The sequence below is a fragment of the Lissotriton helveticus genome, chromosome 10 (genome assembly GCF_964261635.1).
Source record: "Lissotriton helveticus chromosome 10, aLisHel1.1, whole genome shotgun sequence".
Classification (NCBI taxonomy): domain Eukaryota; kingdom Metazoa; phylum Chordata; class Amphibia; order Caudata; family Salamandridae; genus Lissotriton; species Lissotriton helveticus.
This window is the reverse complement of record NC_136071.1, coordinates 839,675,996-839,689,566: the sequence shown is the minus strand read 5'-3', so window position 1 is coordinate 839,689,566 and position 13,571 is coordinate 839,675,996. Positions and strand designations below refer to the sequence as shown.

Below are 13,571 nucleotides of genomic sequence, written 5' to 3'. Positions count from 1 at the left end.
ACTTCAGGAACAATCGGCTATTTCAATCATGAAACCAGAGAGAATTTGTATTGTTGCACATAGATCAATTGTCATCCTGTAGAGTGGCAGTCTAGCTCCTCACAGTCACGTGACCCGCCGCAAGGCATCGCGGGAGGACGTGACGCAGGGGCTAGTGATTCGGACTGCGGCGAGTGCGGCAAGCAGTTCGGTTCTCCCTAACATAACCTGTAAGCACGAATAAAGTGAATGTTAATTAGCCCCATAGACTCCTCTCTTCTTTCTGTGGGGCCAAACTTCAGTCCCACAGTGGCGACGAGGCGGAAGGACTGGTGTACCCCCCAATTTAGGCCAGGTAGGGGAGAGCCGGTGCTTGCCACAAGGCGGGGGGGCGCACTGCTTGCCACGCCCCTCCACGCCCCCGCTCCGTGCGGCAGCCCTACCGCTGTGCGGCATCAGCGCATTCCGGCAAGGAGTGCAACCCACGCTCACTCCAACCTCAGTGCGCATTTCGGCACGCGGCGCGAGCTCCACGCACTTTACAGCACGACGTAGCCTGCGCACAGAAGCAGCCACCACCAGGCCCCATTTCAAGAGGAGCCAACTAGTGCACCACATAGCTGGAGCACGAGGGAAAACCACCTCCAGGCTTTGGTGCACGGGAGCCACGAGCTACACTTAGGGGCAGTGCACAGGGGAACACCCAGGCCTACCTGCACGAGGAGACACCCTCTACACGTTGCCAGCTCGGTGCGTACATCGGCGCGCGCCACCTGCACGTCTAGAATGCTGTGTACCCCGCTGTCCACTCCTACAAAAGGGCCCCTAGCTGACCTCCTGCGGCTCCAGGAACTACAAGGCCACATAGCTGCTTTACCCAGCGGCACGAGATGCACCCCATAGCAGCACCAGGCAGCCTGCAAATCCGATAGCGGTGCCCTCCCACACCACGCATGGGTACACCCCTCTCCAAACCAGCGGGAGCCCCCTGGGGTTCTACTTGTACCGTAAGACTCCTCCGCTGCCCTTGCCACACGCACCATGTGTGCCCAGACCTTCTCCTTAGCCAACCCAGTGCCCTTTCTGCCTAAGCCTGGGTTAAAAGGCCATGAAATGGGCTGATTGGAAGGGGTATTTCTTGAATTACCTCTCAATGTTGAAGGAGAAAGGCGAGGAGGAATTCTCAAGCAAATGGCGGAAGAAAATCCTGCTACACAATCTAGGGCAGGAGGGTCTGCGTGTTTAGGACCATATGGTTAAAACAACCAGGGCTTCCACCGATGACCACGTTTTCCAACACGCTCTCGAATATCCTGGACAGCCATTACCCGCCCGTGATATGCACGGCAATCGACCGTTACAACTTCTTCCAGAGGAAATAGGCAGAAGCGGAGTCAGTGGAGGACTACGTGGTGGCTTTCAAGAAATTGGCCATCAACTGCAAGTTTGGCACCTTGCACGGCGACCTCATACGAGACCAAATCATCATGCACTCCACCCACACAAGTGTCCAAGAAAAGCTATGTGTGAGCGGCGAAGCCCCCCTTCCAGAGATCATCACGATAGTGAAACGAGCAGAGTTATCCAAATGATGCGCTCTTGCGGCCAAGAAAGACATGGCACCACAAGCCACAGTGTGCAAAATCTCAGACCGTAAGGGTCCACCATCAAAAAGCACAACGGACTCCGCCTCACCTAGTCAATCTATGCCTAAGAGCAGAGGTCCCAGTCGCGCCCCTCAGGGTAAACAAGGTGCCTGTTACAGATGCGGCAACCACTCCCACATGGGTAATTTCATAAAATGCCCGGCGTTCCATGTCAAATGCTCCTTCTGTGGCATCACATGCCACTTTGGCAAAGTCTGCCATCAGAGGCCCAGAAACGTTGCTGTCAAATATGTCCAGGATGTCTCTGATGATCAAGAGGGGGCAGATCTTTCAGACCCAGACAGCATTCTTTGCATCGAAGATCACATCCTGGGCATAAGGGGTGTCACAACAAAAAAAAATCCTGCAATTTGTCGATAGGGGGGCGTCCACGTCGTCATGGTAGCGGACTCTGGATCGCCCTACACCATCATCGAGAAACAGATTTGGGACCGAGACTTCGCCCAAGTGGTGGGTGCTCATCTTCACCCCACAGACGTCCATCCAGTCACATACACAGGAGAAAGGATCCCCATGGTAGACTTCCGGCAGCTCCTGTTCGAGTTCAAGGGACGGCACACCACAGCGAAATTGTACGTGGCGCAAAAGGGCCCATAGGTCCTGGGTTGGGCTGACCAGGGAGTGCTCGGTATTCAGCTCAATCCCGGTGGCGACACGCAGGTGCTCCTGATGGATGACACATCCACGCCGTCCTCACTCCAAGCAGAGTTCCCCACTGTCTTCAACAACCAAATCGGAAAGATGTGCAAGTTCTCCCACAAAATCATACTGAAATATGGAGTGGAACCAGTCGCCCACAAAGTCAGGAACATCCCGTTCAACTGCCGAGAAGCAGTACAGCTAGAACTTAATCGCTTAGAAGACAGCAGCATAATCAAACCGATCAAATGGGGCGAATGGCTTGCGCCTTTGGTGGTGGCGCGCAAACAAAGCGGGAAGATCCGCCTCTGTATTGATCTCCGTGAACTTAACAAGAACATCATTGTGGACAAGTTTCCCTTGCCCAAAATCAACAAACTGCTCGCCCAGACCAAAGGCATCAAGTGGTTCCCTAATATTGACCTCAAAGCTCCCTACCACCACTCCACCCAAGCTGCCGAAGACTTACATCCTTCATCACACCCTTTGGCTGCTACAGGTTCAGATGTCTACCCTTCGGACTCGCATCCGCGGGAGCGGTCTTCCAAAACTCATGCACAAGCTGTTCCAAGGTGTCCACGGAGTCCTCTACTTTCAGGATGACATCCTCGTCATGGGGAACTCCAAAGCTGAACACGAGATCCTGCACACCGTCCTACACACGCTCGCAGCTAATGGACTCACGGTTGAATTAAAAAAATGCAAATTCAGCCTCCGCAAGGTCACATATCTGGGACATGAAATCAGCGACAAAGGAATCACCCCCAAAACGGAAAACGTGGAGGCCATCATGTCAGCTCCCTCCCCAAAAACCAAAGACGACGTTCGCTCGTTCCTGGGGCTGGCGGAGTTTTACAGTAAAATTGTCAGGAACTTCGCGACAAAGACGCACAGCCTACACCAACTGCTCAAGGAAAAGAATAGTTTTGCCTGGTCAGAGGAGACGGAAGCGGAGTTCTTAGCCATCAAGCAAGACATCTGCAAGGCAGTTCCCTTACATGGGTTCGACGGAGGGGCGTCCAGCATCCGGACCACGGACGTCAGTGACAAAGGACTTTCCCAGAGGGCTTCTGATGGCACATAAACCACTTTGGGGTTCGCGAGAAGGAAATGCTAGCCATCATCTGGGCGATGTAGAAATTCCGGCAGTACCTGTGGGGGTCACGATTCACACTCCGTACCGACCACAAGCCCCTGATCAAGGTCCTCACATCCAGCAGCAACGTGACAGCCACTCCTCGCATCGCCAAAATGACATTGCTCCTGTTGGACTTTGTCTACGACGTGGAGTACATCCCCGGCCCGCAGAACAGAGTGGTGGATTTCCTGAGCAGAGCAGCAGCCATGGAAGAACCCGTCACATCATCGGAGTGGGAAGAATACAGTGTCGCCTTCATGACGGATCATGACACACCATCAGTGCCCAGGACTGGGCAGAAGCCTACACGCAAGACACAGAACTCTTCCAGGTCAAGGGGTACGTCACACGAGGCTGAAGAAGAAGCACATCGGCAGCATCCTCCGAAAATTCTAGGAAGTACGCGAGGAATTCTCCATTGGCGAGGACTCCATATTCCTGCTACGAGGTGACAAGGTGGTGCCCCCGAAGGCCCTGTATGACCGCATTCTTCACATCAAGCACATCAACCACGTAGGCCAAAAGGCGGATGAAACTACTGTACTGGTGGCCCGCCATAGACATCTACATGGAAAGGTTCTTGAGGGTCTGCGCCAGAGCTGACAAAACCCTTGTCAACCTGAGGCCCCTCATGGGTGAGTTCACCACTCCCACCAACCCCTGGGAGGACTTATCCATCGACATTGTAGGCCTGGTCCTAGACACCTGGGGCACACCCAAACACCTCATTGTTGTCGTGGACCGCTATTCCAAGTGGCCAGAAGTCAAAATCTGCAAACTCGTGGATTCCAATGCCATCATCACCTTCCTCACCAACATCTTCTTGAGGGAGGGCAACCCCAAGTCCATCACCAGCGACAACGGACTCCAGTTCACATCACCCAAGTGGACAGCGTTCACCAACAGAAACGGAATCCAGAAAAAGCGCACTCCAGTCTACCACCCAGCGGGCAACGGCCAAGTAGAACGCTGTAACTGGGTGATCATGGGCTCAATCCAAGCAGACATCAGCGCCGGTAAGAACTGGGAGTCAGAAGTCAGGAACACGGTATGGGACTACTGCATCACACCTACCCTGACAGGCTACAGCCCATTTAAGATCCTAAGAGGCAGAGAACCATTCACCAGAGACAACACAGCCAGGATGACCATCATGAGACTCCAAAGCAAATGGTCCCCAGCCATTTTCCTCAGCAACATAGCAAAGGCACAAAGCATCTACAAGGCACATTATGACAAAAGGAACAATGTATGTGAAGCCTCATTGGCAGAGGGCGAGTTGGTCCGAGTCAAAAAGGGCCAACCAGGACTCAAAGGACACAGCAAATTCAGTGAGCCACTGCGGGTGGTAGAAGCATACACCCGCTCTGCTTTGTTGAGTGATGGCAAGGTTTGGTTCCAATCCAGAATGGTCAAGTGCAACAAGATCCTGCATTGGGGCATGAGCGACAGTGAGCCAAAAGAAAGCCCCAGTGTAGAGGGAGCCGCCGCTCCCACCACAGACCATGTGAGTGTGTCTGGACCAGCCAGTGCGGAATGACAATCACCTAGACTGCTGACGTCGTGTCCACCCAGCCAGGACACAGGTGAAGGGGGCATTCCGGGTGATACATCCAACTCCTTCCGGAGAGACCAGGAGGAGGGCACGAGGTCAGACGGACCCTGCGGAGGAAGAGAGCAAGGGACCAGAACGCACACCCGCAAGGGCCGTGCGGTGAAGCTACCGAAACACCTCAGTGATTTTCAGTTGTGAATCTCTCTCTCTCTCTCTCTCTCTCTCTCTCTCTCTCCCTCTCTGCCCCTCTCCCTCTCCCTCGCCCTCTCCCTCTCCCCCCTCGCCCCCTCTCCCTCTCCCTCTCTCTCTCTCTCTCCCCCTCTCCCTGTCCCTCTTCCCTTTCCCCACACCTTTGGGTATAGTTATGTCCGCCATTGTTAAGGGGGAAGATGTGTAGAGTGGCGGTCTAGCTCCCCGCAGCGCAGTCACGTGACCTGGCGCAAGGCATCGCGGGAGGACGTGACGCGGGGGCTAGTGATTGGGACTGCGGCGAGTGCAGCAAGTAGTTCGGCTCTCCCTAACATAACCTGTAAGCGCGAATAAAGTAAATGTTAATTAGCCCCATAGATTCCTCTCTTTACTTCAATCCCACACATCCCTGTTCCTTGCGAGTGTGTGTAGAAGTTTTGCTTACCTTAACCAAGGTTACTTTTTTTCATAATGCATCTCTAGATGCTGCAATGTCTCTTCTAACATCTGTTATCACTTCTCCATACATCTAAACCCTTCTCTAAAAATCAAAAGATGTTTCACCGGCTAATCCTAAAAGCAGTCATTAGCACGGCTTTTCCCCATCAAATATGAAATCTAACCCATCCAAATTCTCCAAATAAGTAATAAAACAAAACTGCTACCCTCTTTCTAATTAAATCGAGGATCCATAGTCAGACGGTGGTGCAGCCAGGCTTTCCACAAAGCTGTATTGTACAATTTTTGTTCTATACTGGGAATACTCCAGCCACTAGATGGCCGTGTTCTGTAGTGAACTGTTTTGTGGCCGTGTAGCTGCACCTTGAAACCATAGAAATGAATTCGTTGCTTAATTGAAACCTCGCGGAGAAAGCAATTATGAATGTTGTTCCAATCCTAAAAGCAGAAAATTAAAATCTGCTTCACGGTAATGTCTATATTTGATTTGCAGTATATTTCCTCTAGCGTGTACTCCCACCCCGTTTATGCGCTCAGTTTAGTTGCCACTATTATCAATTCTTCACAACTCTTGCCGTCGTTTTTGCAATTCGAGTTCTTTGACATCGTGCGTACCTTATAATAGTACACTGACAACCGTGCTGTTGTGAGTGGATTTCTGGTTTTAGTTAAAACGTATGCCAACATTGTACCTTTGCTAAAGGCTCCATACAGTTCAACTGTTACTTATTTGCCACTGTAAATATGTGTATTTACTCCTCCCAGATTATTTAGGCTTGCTCTGTCTCTTCTCAGCTCAGGTTCTAGCTCTGTTGTCTCCATTGGGAAAAGATGGTCCATGCTGATAGACTTCAAGGCTTGTCGATCACAGGCAAGGGAGTAGCTAGAAAAATAAATTTCCCCACACTTTGACCCATACCGCAGTACATTGGTGCAGTGAAAAACTGCCTACGCTTTACACGTCACTAAATCCTAAATGCTATTGCTACCTGACACAAAATAAACGTACAGCTTGCACGAGTCCTACGTGTCATAATGAGTCTTGCACACATTGCATTGACACTGCTGTTGCAGGAGCATCTTAACTGTAAACTTTACAGTTCTCAAGACTTTTGAATGTTTAACTTAGAAGCCGTCTTTAATAAAATAAAATCTAGAAATAATCATTTGATGTAGATAAATAAACCGACTGACATGCAATAATAAAACACACATGCTTCATTGCAACAAACAGATGTTCAACTATAACATGTATTACAGTGCAAAGATGAAAATTAGTAATGTGTAATTGCTCAAAGACCCATCCTCTTTACTTTACCCGCTGAAACATTACTCATGATTAGGGCTCCCGGTTTATGGTATTTATTTTTGTAACAATTTCGTGTGTTAATCCATATTTATTTTTAGCCATCTTATCAGTATTTACCCATATGTATTTTGTGTTCTGTGAATAAATTAAGTTGTAAAATGGTATATTTCCACATTTATTTAACTAATAAATGTGCAGTCATACTTTGACGCCTGGCGTGTTTCAGCAAATTAATCAGCCAAATATAACATAACAATACACATGCAGATAAATATTTGCATTATCTGCTTCGAAGCGGCGCACAATTCCCCACTGTACAGGTGAATTCTACGGTGCGCAAATCGGACGGCCCCCAGCCGTCCGACGCACATGCCCACTGCGACGGCCGGGAGCCGTCCGACGCACGGAAGAGGCTAAACTATGAATGGATGTTGACATATGTCATTATATAAGGAATTCTCACCCTATTTTTTTTAACTCCCCACACCATCATTCTGCGCATCTGTTAGCCTGGAATTGATGAAACACAGAATGAAAAGTCACTCAAAAGAAGCTAAATGTTCTGTATTTTTTAGATTTAAAAAAATAAATACAGACAGGAAACACATTGTTTTCTGTCTTTATTTATCTGTAAAAATCAGTAAAAACTGCAAATTTGGAGCCTTACTCATGATTCCTAAATGTGTGCTACATTGCCTGTATAACTGTTAGGGATATCGTTTTTAGCTCCCGATGATCCTTATATGTGTGTTATCTTAGTAGAAGACAAACGATAAAATGTATTCAATGTATGAATTAATGTTAAATGTATGAACTTTCAATGTAGTTCCCATATATACCTACTATTGTGCAGTTTGATTGCTTATTGCATGATTTATTCAATATAAACTAAAAGTACTAAAGAAATATTACATTCGTATATGTTTAAATATGCACACGCATATTAAATGTGTGCCATTGATTTAATGTCTTAAGTTAGCATTCACACCAAAGGCCTGTATTTCATTGTATTTCATTTTATAATTTATTGTGCTCCTGTATTCTGCAGACTTGCTTTTCCTGCAGGTGTTCTCATCCAGGCGAGGTGAAGCAGGTATCACGGAGGGTGAGATGCCTTGACGAAGTAAGTGGGACTAACAGGGTTTTCCTCTTTCCTAAAAAAAATGTATTCAGTGTAACTACAGGGTCCACCCCCTCGGCTCATTCTAGGTAGCAAGAGGCTACCACCGCTAAGTCAGTTACCATTCCTTATCATCACATATTTTTTATTAAGAATAGCTACATTACCTTGATGATTGACTCCCTTTTTAACGTAATGGTGATAAGCGCTGTCAGACTTATTTTGTATGCTAACGCCGAACAACTATAAAATGAATTGTATTTGGTCCAACAGAATACAAAACAAATGTTTGATCAATGCACTTAATCTGGCTATAGAGTCAAAATGTACAAACTTTAACAACAGAGTACATTTAACCATGTTCCGGTCTAGATGTATGTTGAATTGCTGATTAGCCCAGACATGTGTCTGCAATAATAAGCACAGTCTAGATGGTGGAATACTCATGTAAAATACTGCATGTTTGTATGTCTTGTCTGAAAACTATTAATTTGTATGTAGACCTGTGATACTACCTGGCTGTCTGGTTCGTCTAGGACATTTAAAATCACATATGCATAAAACAGCTACCAGGCTGTATGGTCTGTTTATGAAACAAAAACTCATATATGCTCAAACATACGTCCTTTTACTTGGAATTGATAAACAAGATGTGTGAAATACAACGTGGTAATTTAGTCACCAGAAAGAACCAGAGGGGAAGGTACCCATCTGGCTCATCATTTATGTCTCCTATTCACTACTAATGCCTGTTGTTTACAATCTCTTTCATGAAGAAAATCAAAACAGGGATTTTCCTGATAATACAGTGGGTTGTAAGTACAATACACCCACACATACCCTGCATGCCTTAGCGCGCATGCTGGCCTTTTCTATTTGGTCGTGACGAAAGCCATTCTGACCGTGAGAGGCACCCGTTTTGAGGATATGTTGGATAACTTTAATATCCTGCACTTATCCCCCACTATTTATTTTTTTAACATTGATCAAGATTAACATTTATGTTTAATTGACTGGAAATCTTGAGCAAGTTTTAAAACTGCACTTTTTCACTAACTAACTCACCATCACTGCTCTACCCTCGAAAAACAAACCATCTCCGCTGTAACCAGGTGCCGCAGCACACCCTGGAAACATTCGGTGACTAGGGTGGGAACCCAATGATGAAGCATGTCACCTACTAGGTAGGTGAGTGAGGTTAAAAAAAAATCCTATGTGTTCTAGGCAGTACACCTAAAAAAACATGAATAGGGGGTTATAGGTATAGTAGCGAAGGAAATAATAGTCCCGTTCTCATTATGTCATTGTACTGATTACTTGGGAAGAGGAATGGGTTCGTCTCCTTGCTTCTCACTCTCAGATTGTTGTTTAGATATATTAGTGCAGCGCACAGCTGTGAGAGAAAACTGACCACAAAATCTCAGGAATATACCACAAAGACTACCATATTGAATACACCTTGAGACAATAATTGTTTATACATTCCCTGACAGTACCTACAATGACAGACAATCAGGGTCTCACATACACAGATGACGATGTGAAAGAGATTCTCTCAGGCCCACCTTTGTTGGCAGACCTGAACATAGCCCAGACTACTGCACAGACAAAAGATTGGGACACACTAATGGAACTGAAAAGAAACAGAATTGGTACCATTCTTCATTAGGTCATAATGACAGAATACTTAAGAGCAAGCACAGCACCAAAGGAACTAATAGTTACAAACACCCCTAGAATTTTCTTAGAAGACTCAGTCTTCCGGAAGGATAGGGCACAAATCGCCTGGCATTGCACTCACGATTGGCTCATCCTGATCATCAAAACGCGAAACGTCTCTCAGAAACAATGCTAATAGAAATAAAACTCACTGAAATACATTTAAAAACCACAATCTCTGCACATAAAAAGAAGCACGAGGAGATACATAAAGAACTAACAGAATACAAGGACTACCTAATCCAATCAAAAATACAAACATTTCAAAAAAAATGTTTTTGAAAATCCTTTGGAAAAGTCTACCCCTATTTAGCAGCAAACATCACCACAATGGAGAAAGGAGGCAACTCATCAGTCAATTATACCTCAGAGGAAGAGACTTCAGACACAGGGAGTTGGTCCAGTGATGATGACAACCAGCACAAAATCAAAACCAGACAAAGAGGAAAAAGGCGGCAATAACCATGGCAAGGACAAAACCTAAACTTGAACCAGATGGGAGCATCACAACAACCATTCTTCCAGCAAGCAATCCCACCGCAATACTTTGGATGGGGTGCACCTTTCCCTAACAGTGCACCTAATAACTTCCTGCCCACCGTTTTTATGGAGGGGTGGCAGCGGTTGCGGGAGGAAAAGAAGAGAAAACCATGTACATTGGGAAGAGCCACAAGAGAGTGAACACCTGGAGTATGTCAAAAGACAACCAACCGGGGACCCGCAAGGGCCCAATATAGTAACCAACCTCTCTTCCCTGGTACTGACAGACACACAAAGACGTGTATTGAACAAGGGGCTGGGCTGGGCATTGTACCCACCTCCACTGCAAACTAGCAGAATTCTTTAGAAAACTGAAATTGAAGCCTTTTTTGAAAAAATAATACCTATAGTGGAGAACGCCACCCTAAAGCATTACTGATTTTAAAATAAAATCAACATTTTGCCCCATACATCGAAGATCCCAGCAGAAATAATCGCATTTGAACAAGCTGTATATAATGAAACTGAGCCATTGAAAGACAAAGAAGCCTTTCATAACATGACAAAGAAGGAATCGACAGCTCTGAAATAACTTAGAGAAGAGACAAATGTGATCATAAAACCAGATAAAGGGGGCCGCATATTCCTACAAAAGCAGCAAGACTACCAACAGGAATGCCTCCGACTACTATCAGACAAAAAAACTAACATTCTACAAGAAAACCCCACAGAAAAACTATGGTTGGAGATAAAACACCTAGTGGAAGTGGTGGAAGAATGGGACTGGATTTCCAAGCAGAATTTCTCATCACTCATAATCCAAAAAACCCATACTTTTACATTCTACCAAAATTTCATAAAAACAAGAACCCACCACCAGGAAGACCAATAGTGCCGGGTATAGGGTCAGTACTAAAACCCCTATCCCGGTTCTGCGACTTCTAATTAAAACAAAAATGCAAAAGACATCTACGTATCTAAAGGATACCAAGGATTTGCTCTGCCTACTACAGGACATGGATTTCGACCCAACAACCAGTACCTTACAAATCCTAGATATCAGCAAGTACCGATGATGCAAGGTGTTACGGGTTACCATCGCAGGGTAGAGGACGAGGTGTGCCGCTTGATCCGAGAACAGGTGTTGATGTGCCAAATTTGAAGAAAACGAATCTGTGGCCATTTCTGTGTCAAGTTATGGCATTGGAAGCACGAATATCGACTTAATACTGGAAACATGGTAAATGAAAATCATGTTCAGAATGGTGAATTTGTGCAGTCTCAGGGAAATGACATGGTTCATTTGCAGCAGGTACAGAGGCAAAGAGTTCCGAATCATAATGTACCCAAAGCCGAAACAATGCAAGTTCCACAAGCCCCGATGCCACAGCAAAAGGTGAATGTCCAGAGATACCGTATGAATCAGGGCCCCAATGCAAACAATAATACCTTTGTGAATCAGAATGTGTCTCAACAATATTCTTTGCTTCAAACAAATGATTTCAACTCAGAAATGTCACAGTGACTGGGCTTTATAGGGGAGGAGGATGGTGTAATTGGTGCAACCTTAGAAGTAGACCAGAGTGGTCCACATGTGGATGACAAGGTGAATGGAAATCCTGTCTCATTCCTTGTCAACAGTGGTGCTACCCACTCTACCATGATAACAGCAGAAGTTCTCAACCTATCCCTCTCAGGAGAAAGAATCCAAGTTGTTGGAGTTGCTAACAAACAAATGACTAGCCCAAATTCAGAAGCAGTACCAGTCAAAATAGGGTCTTTTGAGGATCATCACTGATTTGTGGTGTGTGATTTGAGTCCTGTTATTTTATGGAAACTAAATTGTTCCATTTACTGGACCCCAAATGGTATCATACTCGCGATGAGGTTATAGTTTTCTAGCTTCCTAGACAGAGATCAGACATTGGAATGTATCTTTACTGACTAAAGATGATTTGCCCCTCGATCTGAGAGACACATTGTTGCCTGAAGGTTGGGACTTCTCAGGTAAAGACATTGCACTTTTCAAAGGTGTTGAACCAGTCTGCATAACTTTAAAGCCAAATGCTGAGCGTCAGAGAATCCCCCAACACAATCGGACCCTTGAAACCTGTGCTGGTATTACTACTGTGATTGACTCAATGATTGAACAAGCCATTTTTGAAGAAGATTATGGGGAGTCCATGTAACTCGCCCATCATGGGTTTGCAGAAACCCAATTACAAGTGCCACATAGTTCAGGATCTGCAAAAAGTAAATTGAATAATAGTTCCTTGTTGTCCTGTGGTTCAGAATCCAGCTGTGACATTGTTTCAGATTCCAAGTGAGGCTGAGTGGTTCTTTGTCATTGATATGTGTCAAGCCTTTTTCTCTCTTTCATTGCATGAGGGATAGACAGTCTCTCTTCGCTTTCCATTTCGGTAGCTGTGTCTTGTTATGGTGTTGAGTCCCACAAGGGTATAAGGAGAGCGCCTCCGTCTTCAATCAGATACATAAAAAGAATTTAAATCTTTAGTGCTGCCTCAGCATTCAGTTCTAGTCAATTACATTGACTACCTATTGGTGGCGTTAAATACACATGAGGCTTGAAAACGTGACACTATTGCTTTGCTGAACCACTTAGTTGAGAATGGACATAAATAGTCCCCGACTAAATTGAAGTTGTGCCAGAAAGAAGTCCTGTATCTGGGACACCACATTGAGAAAGGAGCAAGGAAGGTGTTCCAAGAGAGAAACTCGGCATTCTGAAAATGAACCCACCAACTACCCAGAAAGAAGTCTGAATGTTCTTGATAATGGTGGGCTACTGCTGACAGTGGATTCCCAACTTTTCCCTGATTGCCAAACCTCTTCAGAGATTGACACACAAAGATATATCAGATCCGGTACCATAGGATGACATTTACATGCGTGCCTTATCAGAGCTGCGAGAATGTCTCAGCTGTGCCCCAGCCCTGAGAATTCCTGATTACAACAAATGTTTTGCTTTGTTTTGCAGTGAGAGAGTGCTGCGCTCTCACAGTGCTTACCCAAATTCATGGCAATGCTCGCTGGTCAGTGGCTTACTTTTCTGCCACACTTGACCCTGTCGCCGCCACGTTCCCTGACTGCCTATAAGCTGTTCCTTTTACCTGTGTGAGTCTCAAACAATGTGGGAACATAGTTATGGGTCACCTGTTGACAGTCTTTGTACGCCACTCAGTTCAAGTGTTGTTAACCCGTGCTCAGACACAACACCTGACCAATAGTTGGCTTACCTGGTACGAGCAAATCATCCTGGGTGCCGAGAATGTCACCCTTAGGAGGTGTACTATTCT

At 46.0% G+C, this 13,571-nt stretch overlaps 1 long non-coding RNA gene across 1 annotated transcript in view; it reads left to right on the top strand.

Moving 5' to 3' along the window:
* LOC144784570 (uncharacterized) overlaps positions 1–13,571 on the top strand; it is a 1,093,066-nt gene that overhangs the window by 741,803 nt on the left and 337,692 nt on the right. The window contains exon 2 of the long non-coding RNA XR_013601680.1: positions 7,984–8,058. This is a non-coding gene — a long non-coding RNA (uncharacterized LOC144784570). The remainder of the gene's footprint in view (positions 1–7,983; positions 8,059–13,571) is intronic.